Source organism: Lissotriton helveticus, chromosome 4_1, assembly GCF_964261635.1.
Source record: "Lissotriton helveticus chromosome 4_1, aLisHel1.1, whole genome shotgun sequence".
NCBI lineage: Eukaryota > Metazoa > Chordata > Amphibia > Caudata > Salamandridae > Lissotriton > Lissotriton helveticus.
In genome coordinates this window covers 1,916,567,559-1,916,586,422 of record NC_136063.1, presented here as the reverse complement: position 1 = coordinate 1,916,586,422, position 18,864 = coordinate 1,916,567,559, and the positions used below count along the sequence as shown (strand labels likewise).

The following is an 18,864-nucleotide window of genomic DNA, read 5'->3' as shown; positions in this document are numbered from 1 at the left end:
CAATTATATGGCATATCTGTCCTGTGTTTCATGTACTAGGCTTGTGCAGTCTAAAGAGATCTGTTAAAAGTGTGACTTAGGATGGTTACATTGATGGTAACGTCGCAAGCCACACAGTAACAGACCTAGGCTATGATGGGGGTTTGGACAGGGTTGTGCCTAAAGTTAGTTGTTTATTTCTGGTGGTGTTAGACCTACGGGCTGTCAGAAGCTACACGTTAGCTAGCTTTATGCATATCTCACTTAACTGCGCACAGTTGGATGTATGTTATGTTCTGCCTAAAGTGTGATGTTGGATTACCCTATGGGAGCATGTCAAGGTGTATAAAAAGAATGCTGGGATGACGATCATTAAGTTACAAACTGCAATTAATGAAACCAGCTAAACCACTACCAGCATTTCACACAAAAGGGACATCAGGTCGATGTTTAATATAATAAGAAAAAGAGTACATGCCCGTAGTCTTGGTTCTGCATTGTACGAATGTTCCCTGAAGTCATAAACACTTGATTAGTTCCCTGATGTGTGCATGGCCAGGATTCGAAACACCAGGTTTTTTTTCACAGAAAAGCAACATAGAATGTCTTTGTCCAGGAGTTCGTGTTCAGATATGTGAATGGGAAACTTAACAGAGGCCTAATTTTCCCCTGAGTTTTCAAATTAATTTTCCAGATTAACCTCATAGATCTGCATTGGAGCATTCAAATGAAAAGAAAACCCCTTCAGCAGAGAACATGAGGGTAAAAAGGCAGCCTGGTAGGCTTAGTTATGAAACACATCAAACCAAGGATGCACGTGGTCTTCTCCACTAGGCAAATTGATTGACTTGGAGTAGACTGCAAAACACTGTATGTGATTGGCTCAAATTGAGGCAAAGCATCCGACTACTGGGGTTGGAGACAATGGTGGATAACTCTACAGTTCCATGGAACTCTGCTGTGAAAATATAAATAAAAGCAAAAAAAAAAGTACAACCAGTACAAAACAGGTTGACCCCTGTACAGCGATTGGGTTGAAGGTTTTCCACTCCTCTTCGGTTTAAAGACGTGTGGAGTACGTGAGTACTAAGACAGCACCATGATGAGCGTATTCCGATTATTAGCACCGGTCTGTTTTTGTTCCAGATTGACAACCTCAGTAGTTACGTGATCCTCTGACTTGACCTAAGGCACATGTAGGTCTACTATTCGGGGTAAGAGATGCCACAAGCCTTCTTTATGAATTACGAATGTCAGCGCTAATACCTGATATTATGAAAAATAACGCATTGTGTGCTGTGTTTTTTTAATATTTTTTTTATTGTAAAGTCTGTTTATTGAAAATAAAGCAAAAGCAAAGGCCAAACAAATTGAGGACACATGTCCCTATAAGAGAAGCGTCAAAATAAATGCACATTCCATGTTACATGGTGAATTATCATAATATAAAGACAAAAAGAGTGTAGTCTACACTATGCAAAACATCATCAAGTCTTCCATTAGGTGATATGTCAAAATTAGAGGAGAACAACGCATGTCTTACCCTCAAACCTCCAGCAGCGTGGCAGTATATTCACTTCCAGGGGAGTACATGAAGAAAGGATTGGCAAACAAAAGCTAATCCATAATCCGGGTGTCCAGTGGGATTCCATCAATGACACATCAGAAGAATCGTTAGGGACACGCAATGCATAACCTCTCATAAGGTAGGACCTTAACATTATCTGATGAAGCTCATTAAACAATGGAGAGGCATCATCAATTTTACAGAAATAACAAGACAAAAAAGAAGAAAAGAAACAAAAAAAGGGGAAAACTATAGGGAGTTTCCCACAAGGAAGGGGAGAACAAGAAGGCGGACGAGCTGTAAGGACCCATATCCCAAGTAGGGGACTTAAGGGACTTAGGGGGTACAGATGGCAGGTCCGTTGATTCAGGTGAGCCGTTCCGGAGATTCCGGTTTCCAACCCTTAGAGAAAGGCTCTAGGGAGTCTTCAAACAACTCCAAGGCTCCTATTCTGAGAGGAACTAACCAGTAGTGTCTAGTCATAGTGAAATAGTGTATAAGTGGCTTCCAGATGCGATCAAATCGTTCTCCTAATAAATGGAGGATGAGGTGCCAGTCCGTGTGTGTATCATGGCTTTTAGCATTGAGGGTTTAATGCCCAAAATCGTGACTAGCGGAGAGGAAGGAATGGGGTAACCCACTACTTCTTTGATGTGACTAAGGACCTCCTTCCAGAACATAGTGAGACTGGGGCACGACCACCAAATGTGAATGAAGTCCCCTCTATCCCCCTGACACCTCCAACAAGGCGATGGGAAGTTTGGGAACAACTGATGCAGGCGGGTTGGTGTATAGTACCACCATGTCATCAATTTGTATGCGGACTAGCGTTACGCTGTGCTCCGGTATACCCTTGGGATATCCCTCCACAATTGAGCCCACCCCTCCGGAGGTATATCCTTATCCAAGTCTATGGCCCACCGTGTCTGGTATCCATGAGGCGCGGGACGCTGGGAATGTTTAAGGTTGAGTAGGTTTTAGAAATCAGACCCTTCGAACCCTCAAGCTTGCGGACCAGGTATTCAAAGGCAGTAAGCTGTATAGTGGCTTCCAGAATGTAAATCTGGGAACTAATCCAGTGCCGTAGTTGATAGTATTGCAAATGTGAAACCTCTGGTAGGTGAAAGGTTTGCTTACAATGCTCGAACGTACGGAAATCATTGCCCTGAAAAAGATCTTGAATAACCCGGCATTCTCCCTCAGCCCACACGCCATATGCATAAGGTTGCAAGGCAGGGGAAAACATGGGGTTACGCGCTATGGGAGTGTTAGGGGAGGGAAACGTTGTTAAGCCCTGTGGTACCGCCAACTTATCCCAGATCTCTAGTACCGTTCTCACAGGAGTAGCTATGTAAGCACTATGGGGACGGGCTCCTCACAGCAGCCAAGCCAGGTCCCACAGAGGTCTACAGGATACCATCCGTTCTAAATGGAACCCGTGCTTATCACTTTTGCGAACCACCCATTCCGATAGAAACCGAAGGTGACAAGCTCAATAGTATTCCAGAAGGTGGGGGCATGCAAGTCCACCCCAGTCCCGGTGCAACAGTAAGATCTTGTTCGAGAAGCGAGGACGGGAATTCCCCCATATACATTTCCTAAAGTCCCGCTGTAGGGCAAGAATATCAGCTTGTGGCATTGAGGTGAGGAGAGTTTGAAAAAGATATAGGGCTTTAGGGAGAAGAGACATTTTAATGCTATTGATGCGTCCCAGCCATGCAAGAGGAAGGCCCTACCATCTGCGCAGTTCCTCGCGGATGGCATTCTAATACCTAGGCCAATTGGACAAAGTCCAGGTCGAGAGCGTGGGGTTTAAGTCAAGGCCCAAGTACCAAATCGACAAGTTAGTCCACAGAAACAGGATAAGATCTTGCAATTCCCGGACTTCCGAGGCTTGAAGAATAAGATTAAGAGCATGAGATTTAGTGAGATTGATCCGATATCCCGATGCGTCTTCGAAGGACCTGAGGAGCGTCGCCATAGCTGGGAGAGAAGTAGATGGAGGACAGGGATAGAAGGAGGTCATCAGCAAAGAGGGAGGCTTTATGTTCATAACCGTCCATGGAGATACCCCTTATATCCTGTTCTTGACGAATGACGATGGCAAGGGGTTCCACCACTAGGGCAAATAGCAGAGGGGATAATGGGCTACCCAGTCTGGTACCGTGATAAATAGGAATAGGGGGCTGCGAGACGTCCATTAAAATGAATGCGGGTCGTGGATTTTGAATAGGGTGCCATCAATTTGTAGATCAACCCCGGTCCAAACCCCACCTTCCGTAGGACTTCTTTGGGAAAACCCCACACTCGATCAAATGCTTTCTCTGCATCGAGGGACACCAGACAGGCAGGAATATTTCTGTAATGTCCTTTTTCCACAAGGTGGGCTATCCGTCGGATGTTGTCTGCTCCCTGACGATAGTGGATAAATCCCACTTGATCGGGGTCAATGAGACCCTGTAGGTGAGGTTCCAAGTGGTTTGCCAAGATTTTTGTGTAATTCTTGGCGTCTGTATTTAACAAGGCAATGGGGCGAAATGACGCAGGAGGGTTTGGTCTTTTCCCGGTTTAGGAATCAGCACTACTGCGCAGCGATTTAGTGAAAACTAGTCCGGAACTTTCCATCAAAAGCAGTTGGCTTCCCCCCAAAAAGGGCTGTTTTAAGTGCAGCACGTGTCGTGCGTGTACATTTGAGGTCAATACCTCCTCATACACCACTGCTTTCTCCGATGTACCCATTAAACTGACGGGTCATTTCACTTGTCGCACTGAATACGCAGTGTATGTCCTCAAATGAATATGCGGACTCCGTTACGTAGGGAGTACTAAACTTCAGGTTCACGCACATATTTTGCAACATTTGAGAGCAACTGTCAATTCTGACCCGACTTACTCAGTAGCGAGACACATCAAACTGGAGCACAACAACAACCAGAGTGTGCTCCAGTATTTTGTGATAGATAGTGTCACACTAAACAAGCGAGGGGGTAACAGGGAAAGAACTTTGAGACAGTTAGAGACAAAATACATAATTGAGCTCGATACCAAATGTCCCAGGGGGCTCAATATTTGCGATGATTTGCACTACTACCTGTAATTTATCTTTTATGGACAACCAAGCATTTCAACATGTTAGCCTTGTTGCTTTGCCTTTCCTTTTACTATACTCCTTTTTAGCATTATGAGCCCTCAAGATGTCATTGTTTCATGTTTCATGGTTTTAGTCTTTGTGTGTAAGTCTGGTTTTTATGCATTTTTCCATTTATTTATAGATTGTTTTATGCATTTTAATTGGCGCATTTTGCACAGACTACCAATAGTGTCCCGGTTTGACTGTTTTTTTACTCCAATTACCATTGTGTATTTACAAATTGAGTAATATCTTGTATATCTGTCTATCACAATTTCGAACAAGAGGGATCTCTTGAGATGATTAGCTTGAGGGGCTCTCCAGGTGGGGATTCTTAGAATCCAGCTGTATTATGATGATTATTCAGATTGCTTTTTGTTTTTTGGTTTCTGTATGAATATTTATTCAAGATGCTATGAATGAAATAACTGGCTGCTTTCTCTCTAGCAACATCTATTAGCACACCTAAATACGTTTTTAAGCCCAGTTTGGGATTTTGAATTGTTTCACTTGCACTTTATTCACCTCTTTTGGGCCGTCAACCGTAGGTAGGGCAAAGTTTGCTTAACAAATGTATTGAGTATCAAATGTAATTATTTTATCCTGTGGCAGTGCGATATTGGAATTGTTTATTTTTGTATTTGTACTTTAATTAATTTTCATGATGTTGAGTATTTAAGCTATAATTATATATTGTATATACCTATATATTTTTTAGACTATAATCAATTTGGCTACTTGAAAATAGTATTTGCACTGTCATTCACTTTATTGCTGCTACTTTCAATACAATTTGCCACGCTATGTGCATTGCCAGTGCCCTATATACAAATAGGATTTTTTCTATGTTCACCATTAGTTGAGTGACGGCCCATCACATTACCTTCTGGGTGGGTTTAAAATACTTTTTAAAATACTTGTTGTTCAGCACAATGGTGTTTATGTGAGCAAGGCGACTGGGATCGCCGAAACGGGTCTTACGAATTGCACTGATGAATGAATAAAGAGCTTCACATTGCACCAGAAACCAGCGTATACAAGTGTCTGTTTCTCCTGACGGTGCTCGATACAGCATTTGAAGTCTTATCTGATATATATATATATATATATAAAAATAAATATACAACGAAACCCTCCGCCGACCCCCAGCAAATTAAGAAAATGTATCAACCGATCTCCCTCCTTCCCTACCCAGCCAAAGTCCTCAATAAACAGCTAACTGAATAACCTGGAACAAAACCACTTACTTGACGCCTCTTAAATCAGGATTTCGTGCCAACCACAGCACTGAGACCGCCCTGATCGCTGTAAAAGACATCAGAATCTTCCTTGACCATGGAGAGACTGTGTCCCTGAACCTCCTCCACCTCTCTGCTGCTTTTGACAGATGTGGTGTTAGGGCCTTTGGTGATTTATAATGCTTCCCCCCCCAAATACTATACACCCCCAATTAGCTCCCTATACTATTGTAACAGAGGGACCTCCAAGTGTTAAAATGGTGGCTCAGCAGATGCCTGCTAACCTAGTTTCTTCAGCACTTAATCCCTTGGCTATGCCGTTCCCGGAAATGGAAGAAAGTAAAAGAGAATCAAAGTTACCCAATGATGTTCGAAATAAATTAATTAATTAGGGAACAATATCTGACTAACTCCTCCGAAAGATATCGTAGAATCTTAATACTCAAGAGAAGGAGGACTAGGGTGAAGGTTAAGATGAGAAAAGAAAGGGAGGATAGTACATGGATTAAATTGAGGGAAGCTGCATTGAAAGGTCAAACAAGAACATTCTGGTCTCTTATCGGGGAGGGTTGTGGAGTTAGATCAAGACCACTTCCAGTTGCTATTGAGGAGCATATATGGGTTGGCTATATCCAGAACCTTTATGCAAGTAACGGGAATGTGATTGATTGTAGCAGAGTAAATGAAGACCCCTCTCCATATGAACCACCTTCTGAAAAAGATATTGAACTGGCCATCAAGGGTATGCGCTCGTCTGGGGCGATGGGCTTGGATGAACTCCCAATTTCAGTTTTGAAACAAAACAGTGCGATGTGGAGTAAAATCCTTTCCCCGGTCTTTAGATTCTGCTTTGCAAATAAAACCGTTCTCCCATCTTGGAAGGGGAGTATTTTAGTCCCCCTTTTCAAGAAGGGAGACCGTAATGCCCCACACAATTACCGACAAATTGCACTTTTGGATGCCATGGGTAAAGTCTTCGCCAAATGCCTCCTGATGTAAATTAATGTCTGGGTGGACTCGGGTGAAATTCTTCCATTTGAACAGACCGGATTTAGGCAAAGGCATGGAACCATGGATAATTTAACGGCATTGCAAGTAATAACTGAAAAATATGTTAAAGTCCGAGGAGGGAAAGTGTACGCAGCTTTCATAGATTTCTCCACAGCATTCGACAAAGTAGATCGTCCTTTGCTGTGGAGAAAACTATCGGACCTCGGCATGCCGGCCACCCTTTTGGAGTTGGTTCGAGCTTTCCATACTGATACTTGGTGTAGAGTCTTGATGGGAGGGGGAAGAGGTCTATCACAAGTAATTTCTACAACAAACGGCCTAAAACAAGGTTGCTTGTTGGCCCTCCTATTATTTTCTTTATATATATCTGATCTACCCTATGCCCTGTCCTTAAGTGAAGGTATCGCCCCATTATTGGGGGGAAAATCGATAGTCTGTTTGCTATATGCCGACGACATATTAATACTGGATTTAACACCGAGGGGATTAAATAGTCATCTGCAGGTATTACATGAATATGCAGAGGCCCACCACCTAAAGATAAATGTATCTAAAAGTAAAATAATGTGCATGCGGGTAAGGAAAAAGTTGAAGCTTGGGAACTATGTTTGGTTTGTTGGTGGACAAAAATTGGAAGTGGTAAATTTATATGTCTTCCTAGGAAAAATAGTGTGTGGAAACTCAAGTGAAAATGCTCACATAGGAAATAATATTAGGAAAGCAATGGTACAAGGTAAAAGCTTAATCTCCCTCTACAGATCCACAGGCAGAAGACACTTCGCACTTTTACTAGAGGTTTTCCGTGCTAAAATCCCAGCTTCCCTGTTGTATGGTATCGAACTACTCGACATAAGAAAATGGGGCTTTTTAAATACAACAGAAGGTAAAAAATTTCGGAATTTTATTGTATCGACGTAAGTGGATGAGGCCAATCTGCCTGCAATTATCCATTTTGTCCGCCACTGCATTTATGGATGCCATTTATAATCCTCCTAATGAAATGTTTTGCCACAGGATTTTTAACTTTTTAAAATGTTTTTTAGATATATATTAACATTTCTAAAGGATGTTATGACTATCATCAGTGATTTTACTTGACGTTTTACATGATTATGTATGTTTGTATATCTTATTCTATTGTTCAAAATGTAGGTTTTATTTTTTGTGTTTCTCGTTATGTGGATCTCATCTGAGTTCCAAAATCATAAATAAATTGAACTTGAACTTGACACCGTTTTCCCCCCAACACCCTCATCAACAGACTCTATAACATCAGCATTCAGCAAAATGACCTCAAGTTGATCACCTCTTTCCTCACAGGACATACACAGGGCATCCAGTTGCCTCCCTTCACCTCCAAAACCAAGGACATTTTATGCGACATACCCCTCAGCCCCACCCTGTTCAACACTTACATGACACCCCCCTCGCAGACATTGTCAGATCCCACAGCCTCAACATAATTTCCTACACAGACGACACTCAACTCATTCACTCGCTCAATGAAGACTCCTCCACTACCAAATCAACTTCTACGACGCCATAACCAACTGGCCTAAATTCAACTCCAACAAGAAAGAAGTACTGATCTTCGAGAAGAATACAACCGTAGGGGACCAAAGCTGGTGGCCAGCGGAACTCGGACGAACACCCACACCTACAGACCATGCATGCAACCTAGGCATCATCCTCGACAGCGAACTGACCCTTAAATGAGGAGTCGGAACAATCACCTCATCCTGCTTCTACACCCTTTGCACGTTCCGCAGAATCTTCAGATGGATCCCAATCAACACCAGAAAGACCGTCACTCAGGCCCTAGTCACCAGTCGCCGGTACTACAGCAATGCTCTCAACGCTGTCATCTCCATCAAACTCCTCAAAAGACTCCAAACCATACAGAATGCTGCAATCAAGACTCATCCTGGACCTCCCCAAATGGACCCCAATCCCCCCCACCTCTGAAACCTCCACTAGTTTCTCATCCAGAACAAATGCCAGACCAAGAGCCTCACGCATGCAATCAAGGACCGCCCCACACATCAACCAACAAATGAACTGCGCTCTTCCTCACTAGCCTGTGCGCACACCCCCCTCATATGTTACAGCGGGACCGCTCCTTTTCCTACATCGCCCAGATACCCCTAGGGGTGACAGTGTTACACTATACAAATGAGGATTGACTAATTAGTCTGTAAAAATGTAGGGAACCGATGGAAAATGGTAATAAGTGTAGTCAAAACATGAGCAATTTGAAAGATTATCCACTAGCTTAAACAAGCACTGAGATGAACATTCATGAGATGAAAAATAGTTCTGATTGCACTACAATTAAAGCACTATACGGGAGGCATAATGAACACCAAAACAGCCAATAGCAAGTGGTACAAAAAATTACTCCCCTGGTGCAGCCAAAAAACAACTCAATGTAAATTTTAAATAACTGATAACAATCGACGTTGCACACAGGTGCACAGTCGAGCCAAAACTGAAAAAGGACAAAAGCCAGTTTTAAAGAAAATAGTAGAATACAATTACAAATATGATTACCAGGTTGTTTCCATTGTGAACTTGTAGGTGCCCTACTACCTGGCGATAAGAATAAAAATTGCATCTCTAGATTTTCATGGTAATCAAGTAATAACGTGTAGGTCAGTGTATGACTATATATATATATATATATATATATATATATATATATATATATATATATATATATATATATATATATGTATTTGGATGTGGACAGAATACGGAGAGGGTTGAGAATCTACACGATCCCCTCCTAGGAAAAGCCGGAACTCAATTTACTTAGGGATTGGGCTGAATTTACCACTGACTCAGCAAAAGGCATGGTAGAGATATTGATCAAGTATGCAAAATGCGACAGGGTGTAACTCCTTGATGAGATTAGTAGTACTGAAGAGTGTATAACAGCGTTTCCAGATAAGGAGCAGATTGACAATCTGAGAGCAAAAGTGAAGACCAGATTGATTGCTTATGAAAATTACATCAAACTCCGTAAGCAAAATAAATTTGCATGGGACCAGCGGGATTATGAAACAGGCAGAGTCTTGACGTATGCCAAGAAGTACGACGCGCCCCGCAGAGCCCTGCAGGAGACAAGGAATGTGAAAGGACCAACACCCGAGACACTTCGGAATCAGAGGCGGAAAGGGATCAGTCAGAATGGAAACCTCCAGAAGGGATTCAGGCGCCTCTACCAGCAAGGAGCTAAATTTTCCCCAGGAGTATCAACTGATCAAAGAATCATGGAGAAGATATTCCCAAAAAACACGTCCACAAGAGCAAGGCAGCAGAAAACCAGACGAGGAGGCAAGAGCAGGAAACCAAACTTTTCAACCACGAGTGACGAGGAGCAAAAGGGGCAACAACAAGAAGTAAATCAGTTATCAGTTGTGAACCTCTCGAAAATACACTTATCGAACACAGAAATCCAAATGCTGCAAAAGGGACTCACGTTCTGTCCAACGACGGAATGGGGTTATGCCCAAACCCAAGTTTTATTTGTTAAGGAACTAGTATGGAGGTACACAAAATGCATCAATACAGTAAAAGAAACAATTGTAAATACAATACAAAAAATATTTCCTTTTTTTCCCTAAAATACAACAAAAGATTAAAAAGTGCGAAAGAAGAGTGAGTAGGGAGTTGGGGAAGATGGCGGCCGGCTGAGATGCTTGGTCGCGAGCTCCATGAAGACTCCAGGTGAAACAGTCTAGGAAAACGCTTCCCAAAGCTAAATAGTCGGAAAACCTGAGTTTTTTGAGGCAGTAGGGTAATCTGTAATTAACAAGCCCTCGCAAAACGTACAAAACGTGCAAACCACCGAAAAAGAACAAGCGACGGAGTCCAGTACCTGATCGGTGTGAGCTGTGTGGCCGTGAGTAGCAGCGCGAGCAAGCAGCCGGCAGCCAGCGGCGGTCGCGGTGTTTTCTCAGCTCGTCGTTGTACGTCCTTCGCTTTGGCGGCTACTGAGCTGCGTATTGAAGGCTGGGCAGGTCGAGCAAAAGGGAGCGTCGGTTGACGCATGACGGGGTGGATAGAGGCACTGATACGGCAAAGCCCGGCTCCGACAGTCAACTCCTCAGACAAAGACGGGTTGTGGGAGAGAGCGCGAGAAGCAGCCCAGAGCTGCAGAAGGAAACTCTTCCAAGATCGGTTTTCTCTTCCGGGGTAAGAGTGGTAGCGACTGCAGCAGAGAGTGTAACACCGCTATATGTGAAGATGAATGTGTAGAGGGAGCAGGGAACAGATCAAAAACGCCTGGTGAGAGCTCCACAAGTTGATGACTGTGAATTGTTGAGCGTGGGGCATTGGGAAAATCCGAGGACTCCTATCTTCTGTAAAATCCAAAAGGTTATACTAAGAGAAAAGCGTGGAAAAAGCCCTGGGGTAAGTGGTATAATCTTAAATCCGTTAATATCTTCTTACTGGATGAGTGAAAGAAGAGGTGAAAGTTTCCCAACTAAAGAAGTATTGGAAGAAGAAAGCCGCACACACAGTGAACAACAGGGAGGTACAGAGGCAGCAATAGAAGAAGCTGAAGCTGAAGTTGAAGTTGAAAATCAAGAAAATACAGTTTTACTATCACAAAACCCAGGAAAAACTCTTAATAGTCTCTCCACACCATCATTTAAAATAAACAAAAGCGTCAAAAAGAAAAAAGAAAAAAACCCACCACATTTTAAATACTCTACAAGATCTAGAACGAGGACGACACAAGAAACAGGAACCTTTTTCTCTGAGGCAGAGACAACAGAAGAGGGGGAAACAAGGTCAGCTTACTGTCTCAGGAGTCAAAACCTAAGTAAACAGAGTCTTCTACAGCCTACAAAAAAGAAGTGTATGACCCCCAGAAGCACAAAAAAAAACGTGAAAAATCCCCCTCGTTTAGAGGAATTAACAGAGACTATAAAAAGCAGAGGGTCGAGGAAAAATAAGGATCATAAAATAAAGATCACACCATCTTTAAGATCGTATTTCAAACTACAACAAGTGGTACAAGTGGTACAAGTGAGAGGAGGAAGTCACTATCTAGCAAATTGCACAACTGACGCAACAGATACAGAAACGGTAGAGGGCACAACGCCTTCACAATTTTCAGCTCCAACACCAGTCAATCAGAGCGCCAGACCTATCTTCGAAAAAGAAGTGGAAGAGTTAGCAGATAAGAAAATGTTGGCAGGAGCAGATATGCAACCTCCAGCCCCAACCCCAAGCGTGACTTCCCCTATGAAAGTTTCCTTATTACCAGAACTGCCTCTACAACCAGGACAACCAGGACATTTACCACATTTTCCACATTTACCGCAAGCAAGCCTAAGTACCACGCCGCAAGTTGAAAAGGATCAAGAAGCTCAAGAGGATGAGCCAGAACAGGAACATATGGTACATATAGACAAAAGCAAGACAGAAAATAGGATAGAATTGTGCCTGGATAAAATGATGGAAAAAATAATGGGGGAAATGAGAGAAAAATTTGCAACCTCAGAAGGAAACCAGAACAAAATACAAGAAGTCGTCGAAAGTTTAGACCAGAAATTAAATGATTTAGGGGTCAGAGTCACGGCGGTTGAGAATGAGTTGGACTCCTTAAACAAAAAAGTAGACACAAACCAAAGAGAAATAAGACAGTTAAAAGACAACGAGAAAGCAATCAAGGAGAAACTAGAATCTTTGGAAAACCAAGGAAGAAGGAATAATATTTGTGTGTTGAACGTCCCCGAAAACTCAGAGGGAACAGATATTAAGGCTTACGTAATATCTCTCCTAGAAGAATTTTTCCCCTGGACAAAGGATTGCGATTTAGCAGCAGACATCCAACGAGTCCACAGAGACCCATTCAGAAAGAGAAAAGAGAAGAAAACTCAGAGGAAAATTTTGGTAAATTTCAGAACCTACTCTCTGCAGGAAAAAATACTGAATGAGGGTCTAAAAATTGGGAATTTCAACAAAGCCAACTGGTCTTTTCGTATACGATCAGATATCTGTAAAGCTACGCAAGATAGGCAATGGGAATTGGGGCAGTATATGCAGGAGCTGAAAACTCTCGGAGCAAGTGTACAACTGAAATTCCCTGCCTCTCTTAGAATAATGTGGCGAAATAAAATGCACAACCTAAGGGAGTCAAAGGAGGTAGAAAACCTTATTCAAATAATAAAAGATCAAATTGAAATCGATAAACTAAATAAGGAATAATGTAGTAATGCAGGAGCTGAAGGAACTAACGCCTGGCGCCAAATGATAAGAAGGAACTAGGAAAGTTTTCTGAGTCGAAGAAAATTTCATAGTAGAACAAATATTGGGAAGCATGCACGTATTATAAATCAAAAGAAGGAAATACCTGGAGATTCGGAGCACGAAATCGGGTGAAATAACACCTGAAAGAAGAAAAAGGGAGGCTTCCCCAGGGAGGGAATCCAAAGAAACACGCAAACACAAAATGCAACTTTGTAAATACACATGGGTGGGGAGCAAAGTAGGGAAAAAAGAGAAAAAATCCTCAAAATTGTAATATAAAAGAACGGGAAGGGAGTTAAGGGCTGCCGCAACAGAAACAGTAATCTAAAATGGTAAAAGAGAAATCAATAAAGATTCTAACATGGAATGTTAACGGGCTGAGAACTTCATCAAGAAGAAGAAGGATTGTGGAATATCTGAGGGAAGTAGAATGTGAAATTATTATCCTTCAAGAAACACATTTAATAAATGCAGAGTGGACCCAACTGGCAAAAAGTCTGAACTGGATTGGATCAAGCATACATACAACACAAGAGTGTAATATAAAGGGGGTGGCAATAATCATAAAGAAATCACTTAATGCCAAAATAGAAGTCAATAAAGTGGATAACAATGGTAGATGGGCAATTGCTAAAATCAGAGTCGAAGACCGTATTCTCACAATTGTGGGATATTATGGCCCTAACAGGGATGACCCAGCGCCCCTTAAAAAATTATATTCTGAACTTCTAACATTCCCAACCCCAATTGTTATGGGAGGAGAATTCAATCTTATAGAAGACCCTAAAACAGATAGACGACCACCAACAAAACAGCGGAATTTACCGAAGATGAGAGAATGGTTAGGGATCTATAAAAATGACTTAGTTCTGGAAGACATGTGGAAGCTAAAAGGCGTGAAAAACTATCCGTACACCTTCCATAACAAAAAATTGGGACATAAATCTAGAATAGACTTTTTTCTACTGAACAAAAACCTGCGAGATAAGGGTAAAAGTATCGAACACTTACCTGCACACTTATCGGACCACTCTGCTGTTCAGTTAAATATAACTCTACCACAAACGTATCTGGCTAATAGGTGGACAGTTGACCGTACAATTCTTAGAGATGAACAATGTGTGGATGAGCTCATAACAACCTCCCGACAATATTTTGAAGACAACGCAGTTGGTACATCAAAAAGAGTAACCTGGAATGCTTATAAAGCGGTAATAAGAGGCAAACTGCTCAGCTTGGGTGCGCACAAACATAAAATAAAAAAACAGGATATTAAGAAGTTGGAAATGGAAATAAAAGAAGTAGAACTACACCTAGAGCGAGAGACATCTCAACAATTGAGGGAAAACCTAGAAGAGAAGCATCGTAACTCAAAAGAAAACCTGACAAATTATCTGGAAAACATAGTCAAAGAAAAATGGGAGAACAGCAAGTTAGCAAATCATGAATACGGAGAAGGTTGTGGGAAACTGCTAGCCTGGAAAATGAAAACGGATCAGACTAGAAATAATATATTAAGCATTCACACCCAAGATCAATCAACCATTTGCTCAGATGATGCTTCAATAAGGCAAGAATTTTTTTAAATTTTTTACCTCAATATATAAAGAACACACAAACCCTTTAGATGAAGAAATTAAGAATTACTTAGAAAATATCCAACCTCCAAGTTTGACAGAGGAAGAAGTGAATTTCATAAACACCGAAATAACATCCAAAGAAGTAAGAAGCGCTATAGGTACTCTAAAGAGAGGGAAAGCTGCGGGGCCAGATGCGCTACCCAATGAATTTTATACCGCATTAAAAGAAACACTAATCGAACATTTAACAGAATTAATGAATAAGACTTATTTGGGACACGAAATGATACCAGACTCATGGAACGATGCAACGATAAGCATATTATTAAAACCAGGCAAAAATCCAAAGAACTGCGCATCGTACAGGCCAATATCACTTCTCAACTGCGACTATAAGCTGTTTATGAATATAATAGCAAAGAGGTTATCAAAAGTTATGGCCAAATTAATTAACCCGGACCAGAAGGGTTTTATAAAAGGCAGAAAAATTCAGGAAATCACACACGAATTAGTGGCAACAATAGATGTGGCTGTATACGAAAAGTCACCTCTAACGATTATCACATACGACGCTGCCAAAGCCTTTGACCGGGTTAACTGGGCTTTTCTAAATAAAATCATAGAAAAAAGTAAATTAGGGACTAACTTTATCCACATGGTAAAGGAAATATACACTAACCCAAGAGCGAGGGTAGCAGTTAATGGGAACCTCACCGATAATATCGAGATTCAGAGAGGCACAAGACAAGGTTGCCCCCTGTCTCCGTTACTTTTTAATTTATATATCGAACCCCTGGCCTGTTCTATCAGAAATCAACCAACTATAACACCGTTTAGATACCTAAACTGGTCAAAGAAAGTTGCGCTATACGCAGACGATTTAATGGTATTTACTGATAATTATAACTCCTCTAAAGCAGCAATTGAGGATGCAATGAACAAATTTGGCAAAGTTTCAGGTTACTTGATAAATGCTGATAAAACAGAGGTTATGAGCTGGAACACTAACGTAAACTCATCCCTTTCAAAGGATGAAATGAAATACTTAGGCATCACCATAACACAAGATCTGGGAAAACTATCGGAAACAAACCTAAACACAGTGGTGAAAGAAATGAAAAAGCTTCTTAAAATATGGTCAGGCCTGCCGCTAAGTTTTCTAGGCAAATCCAATATAATAAAAATGTCAATCATTCCCAAATGTACGTATCTCTTCAATAACATTCCGTTAGAATTTAGAAAGGATGCTTTAAAGAAAATACAAGGAGAAATATCTAGCTTCATCTGTTCAGCAAAGAGTACAAGAATCTCATGGAACAAACTCAGGAGAAAGAAGGAACAAGGAGGAATAGCAAGCCCTGACTTATATGAATACTATAGATCTTTCCAATTTAAAAACTACAGAGCCCTGTTAAAGGAACATCAAGCATATCCAATCTACCTACAACATTTGACAAACAGTGAAGATCATTTCCTTTTCAAATTTGGTCACCCAAAATTTTTCAAAAAAGTAAAACTAAAGGTCTTGAATAATGCCGTTAAGATCTGGAATCAAATAAGAGTTGCCACAAAGATCCCATATTACAGTAGTATGGCTCCAATATGGGACTCGCCAGGTACCCCAGAACTCACTATCAAGCCCACTCAGACAATCTGGAATTGAAAAATGGGGACAACTTTTGTCTGAAAACACTTTAATATCATGGGAACACTTGCAAGTAATTACAGATCGAAAAATCTCAAAGTTCAAATATTATCAACTGAGCAGCTGGGCAAATACAATTCCGAAAGGAGCAACAGATCCGAGAAACTTTGAATCAGAAATGATGAATGAAACGGTATTAAAAAAAGAAGTTTCAAAATGGTATTGGGCTCTAATTGAATCCGGAGAAGAAGACCTTAATATTTTTGAAAAAATATGGAGCAAAGATCTACCTAATGAAGATCTGGATCTATGTCAAATCTGGAAAAAATCAGTAGAGAAATGCTGGCAGTGTGTAAAACCTGCAGCATTAAAAAGAAACCACCTTTTCTCTATACATAGAGCGTATTGGACTCCTAAAAGACTATCAAAATTTAAAGGATCGGCGATAAAATCATGTAGCAAATGTGGTGAAGAAAGAGCGGATGATATTCATATGTTTGGAGGCTGCTCATCGCTTACGCAATACTGGCGAGAGATTGGTAAGACACTAACTGCAATACTGGCAACACCGATAACTGTGAGTACTATCTTAATTATTTTTGGGATACACTACACTACTCAAGCAAATCAGATTAAGCTAAACAAACACCAAGAAAACCTATTGTTTGTTATGATCCTATTCGCTCGTAGAGAGATCTGTATTAACTGGATAAAACCAGCACCTCCAACCCATGAGAATTGGCTAAATGCTGTAATAAGAACTAGCAGTATGGATAGAAAAGGGAAACAACTTAAAAAAATGAACACTGGGAGATCTTGGAAAATTATATCACCTCCAGATGTTAAACCAGAATCCTCGGCTTGTCTGAGGTTTGGTCTTTTGACTCTTCTCCTTTTTTCTTTTTTTCTTTTCTTTTCTTTTTGATTCCAATGATTAAGCGGATCAATAATTCCTGGCATGACTTGAAGTCTGCCAAACAACCCAAGGGTCAGAGATCTCCAGAAACAAAGGAATTATTGGGCAAGATAAAGGTGTGCGGAAGGAATCTGATTGGAACGAGAATGAGATACACCCCTACTACCCTCCGATAGACGAAAATGGGCAGATTGGAGGTAAAACCATTCAGAAACCGTCTGACTCCCAAACACCTTTCTTTCTGCATAATCCGCAATATGAGGGAAAAAAAAAGAATAAAAAAAAAAAGAAAGAAGAGTGAGTATGGTTTTTATACAGTGCAAACTTTATCGATATCCACCCATTAGACAATACAACCTGACAGCGAGATTTTATATATTTTCTAATAAATAGCCAGAAAAGTTTTTAAAAGATTACAGACCATTTCATTTGGTGGGGATAAAACAAATATTCTGGTCTCTCGGGCCGAATTAATATTACATTTAATAAATGATGGTCTTAAAAACATACGCCTTGCCCTTTGTAATTCCGGACACACAAATAGGACATGATTAAGAACCTGGAATTGAATATAACAATTCGCAAATTCTCTCCCCTCTTGGGATTTTATCCCATATGCCACTAATATCTCTTAAGGACAACAGATTAATTCTCAGAAGAAGAATCAGTCTTCTAATCCCATGTGGATGATTCAAAATTAAATAAGGTTGTGGCCTTTTCCCCAAGGCAATACCACAGACCAACTCATTTTGGGACTTATATTTACTTAGAGCAATATCTCTTGCCATACTAATCGAGCTTGCAGACTTCTTTATTACTAGCATCAATGCAGACTTTGGCATAGATGAATTACTATTTAAACTGAGCCCAAATATATCATTTGCGTAAGCAAATTTTCTAAGAAATGCTGATTGATCCTTTAGCTCGTCAAAAATTTCCATTCTCAGGGCCGCCCTAAGGGAACCCTCATCTCCCCAAAGGAGAGCGTTCCCCCACCTCAGGACCACTGACAAAGCTAAAATAAAAGAGGAGACTAGATCAAATTCCAAGGGTAGAACATGTGGGGCGGCCAGAGAATTTAGATTACAAATTTGGCGGAAGAACCCGAATTGATCTATATCAGTTTGTTCAGAAACTTAAGCTAAAGAAGATTTATGTCCAACATCCCAAAAGGAAAGATGATGGGGTAAGGCCGTCTGCAGCACCTACAGACATTCCTACCGGTCACGATTTTGAGGCATTACAAACTCTACATGAACTCCAGAATTCCCAAATGGGAGCAGAGAACAGCAACAATGGCAATGCACCTGAGTTGTTGGAACACTTGGAGATTGAGCAAAGAAGTGGCAAAGAAGTGGCAAAAGTCAATTCAAACCCAAATCTAAGTGTATCCCCAAAAAACGTTTGACACTATAGACTGTTTCCATAAGGCCTTTGTCAAAGACCTGGATAAACTAAGAACATCATTTATCCAACCGACAGCTAAGAGGAAATATAACCTCTCTAGGGCACAATAGACTGCCGTTAAAACTTT

The 18,864-nt window shown here is 41.0% G+C and overlaps 1 protein-coding gene across 7 annotated transcripts in view; it reads right to left on the bottom strand.

Annotated features, from left to right (window-relative positions):
- The window catches only part of PHF6 (PHD finger protein 6), a 467,171-nt gene that overhangs the window by 378,675 nt on the left and 69,632 nt on the right, over window positions 1-18,864 (bottom strand). The window lies entirely within an intron of this gene.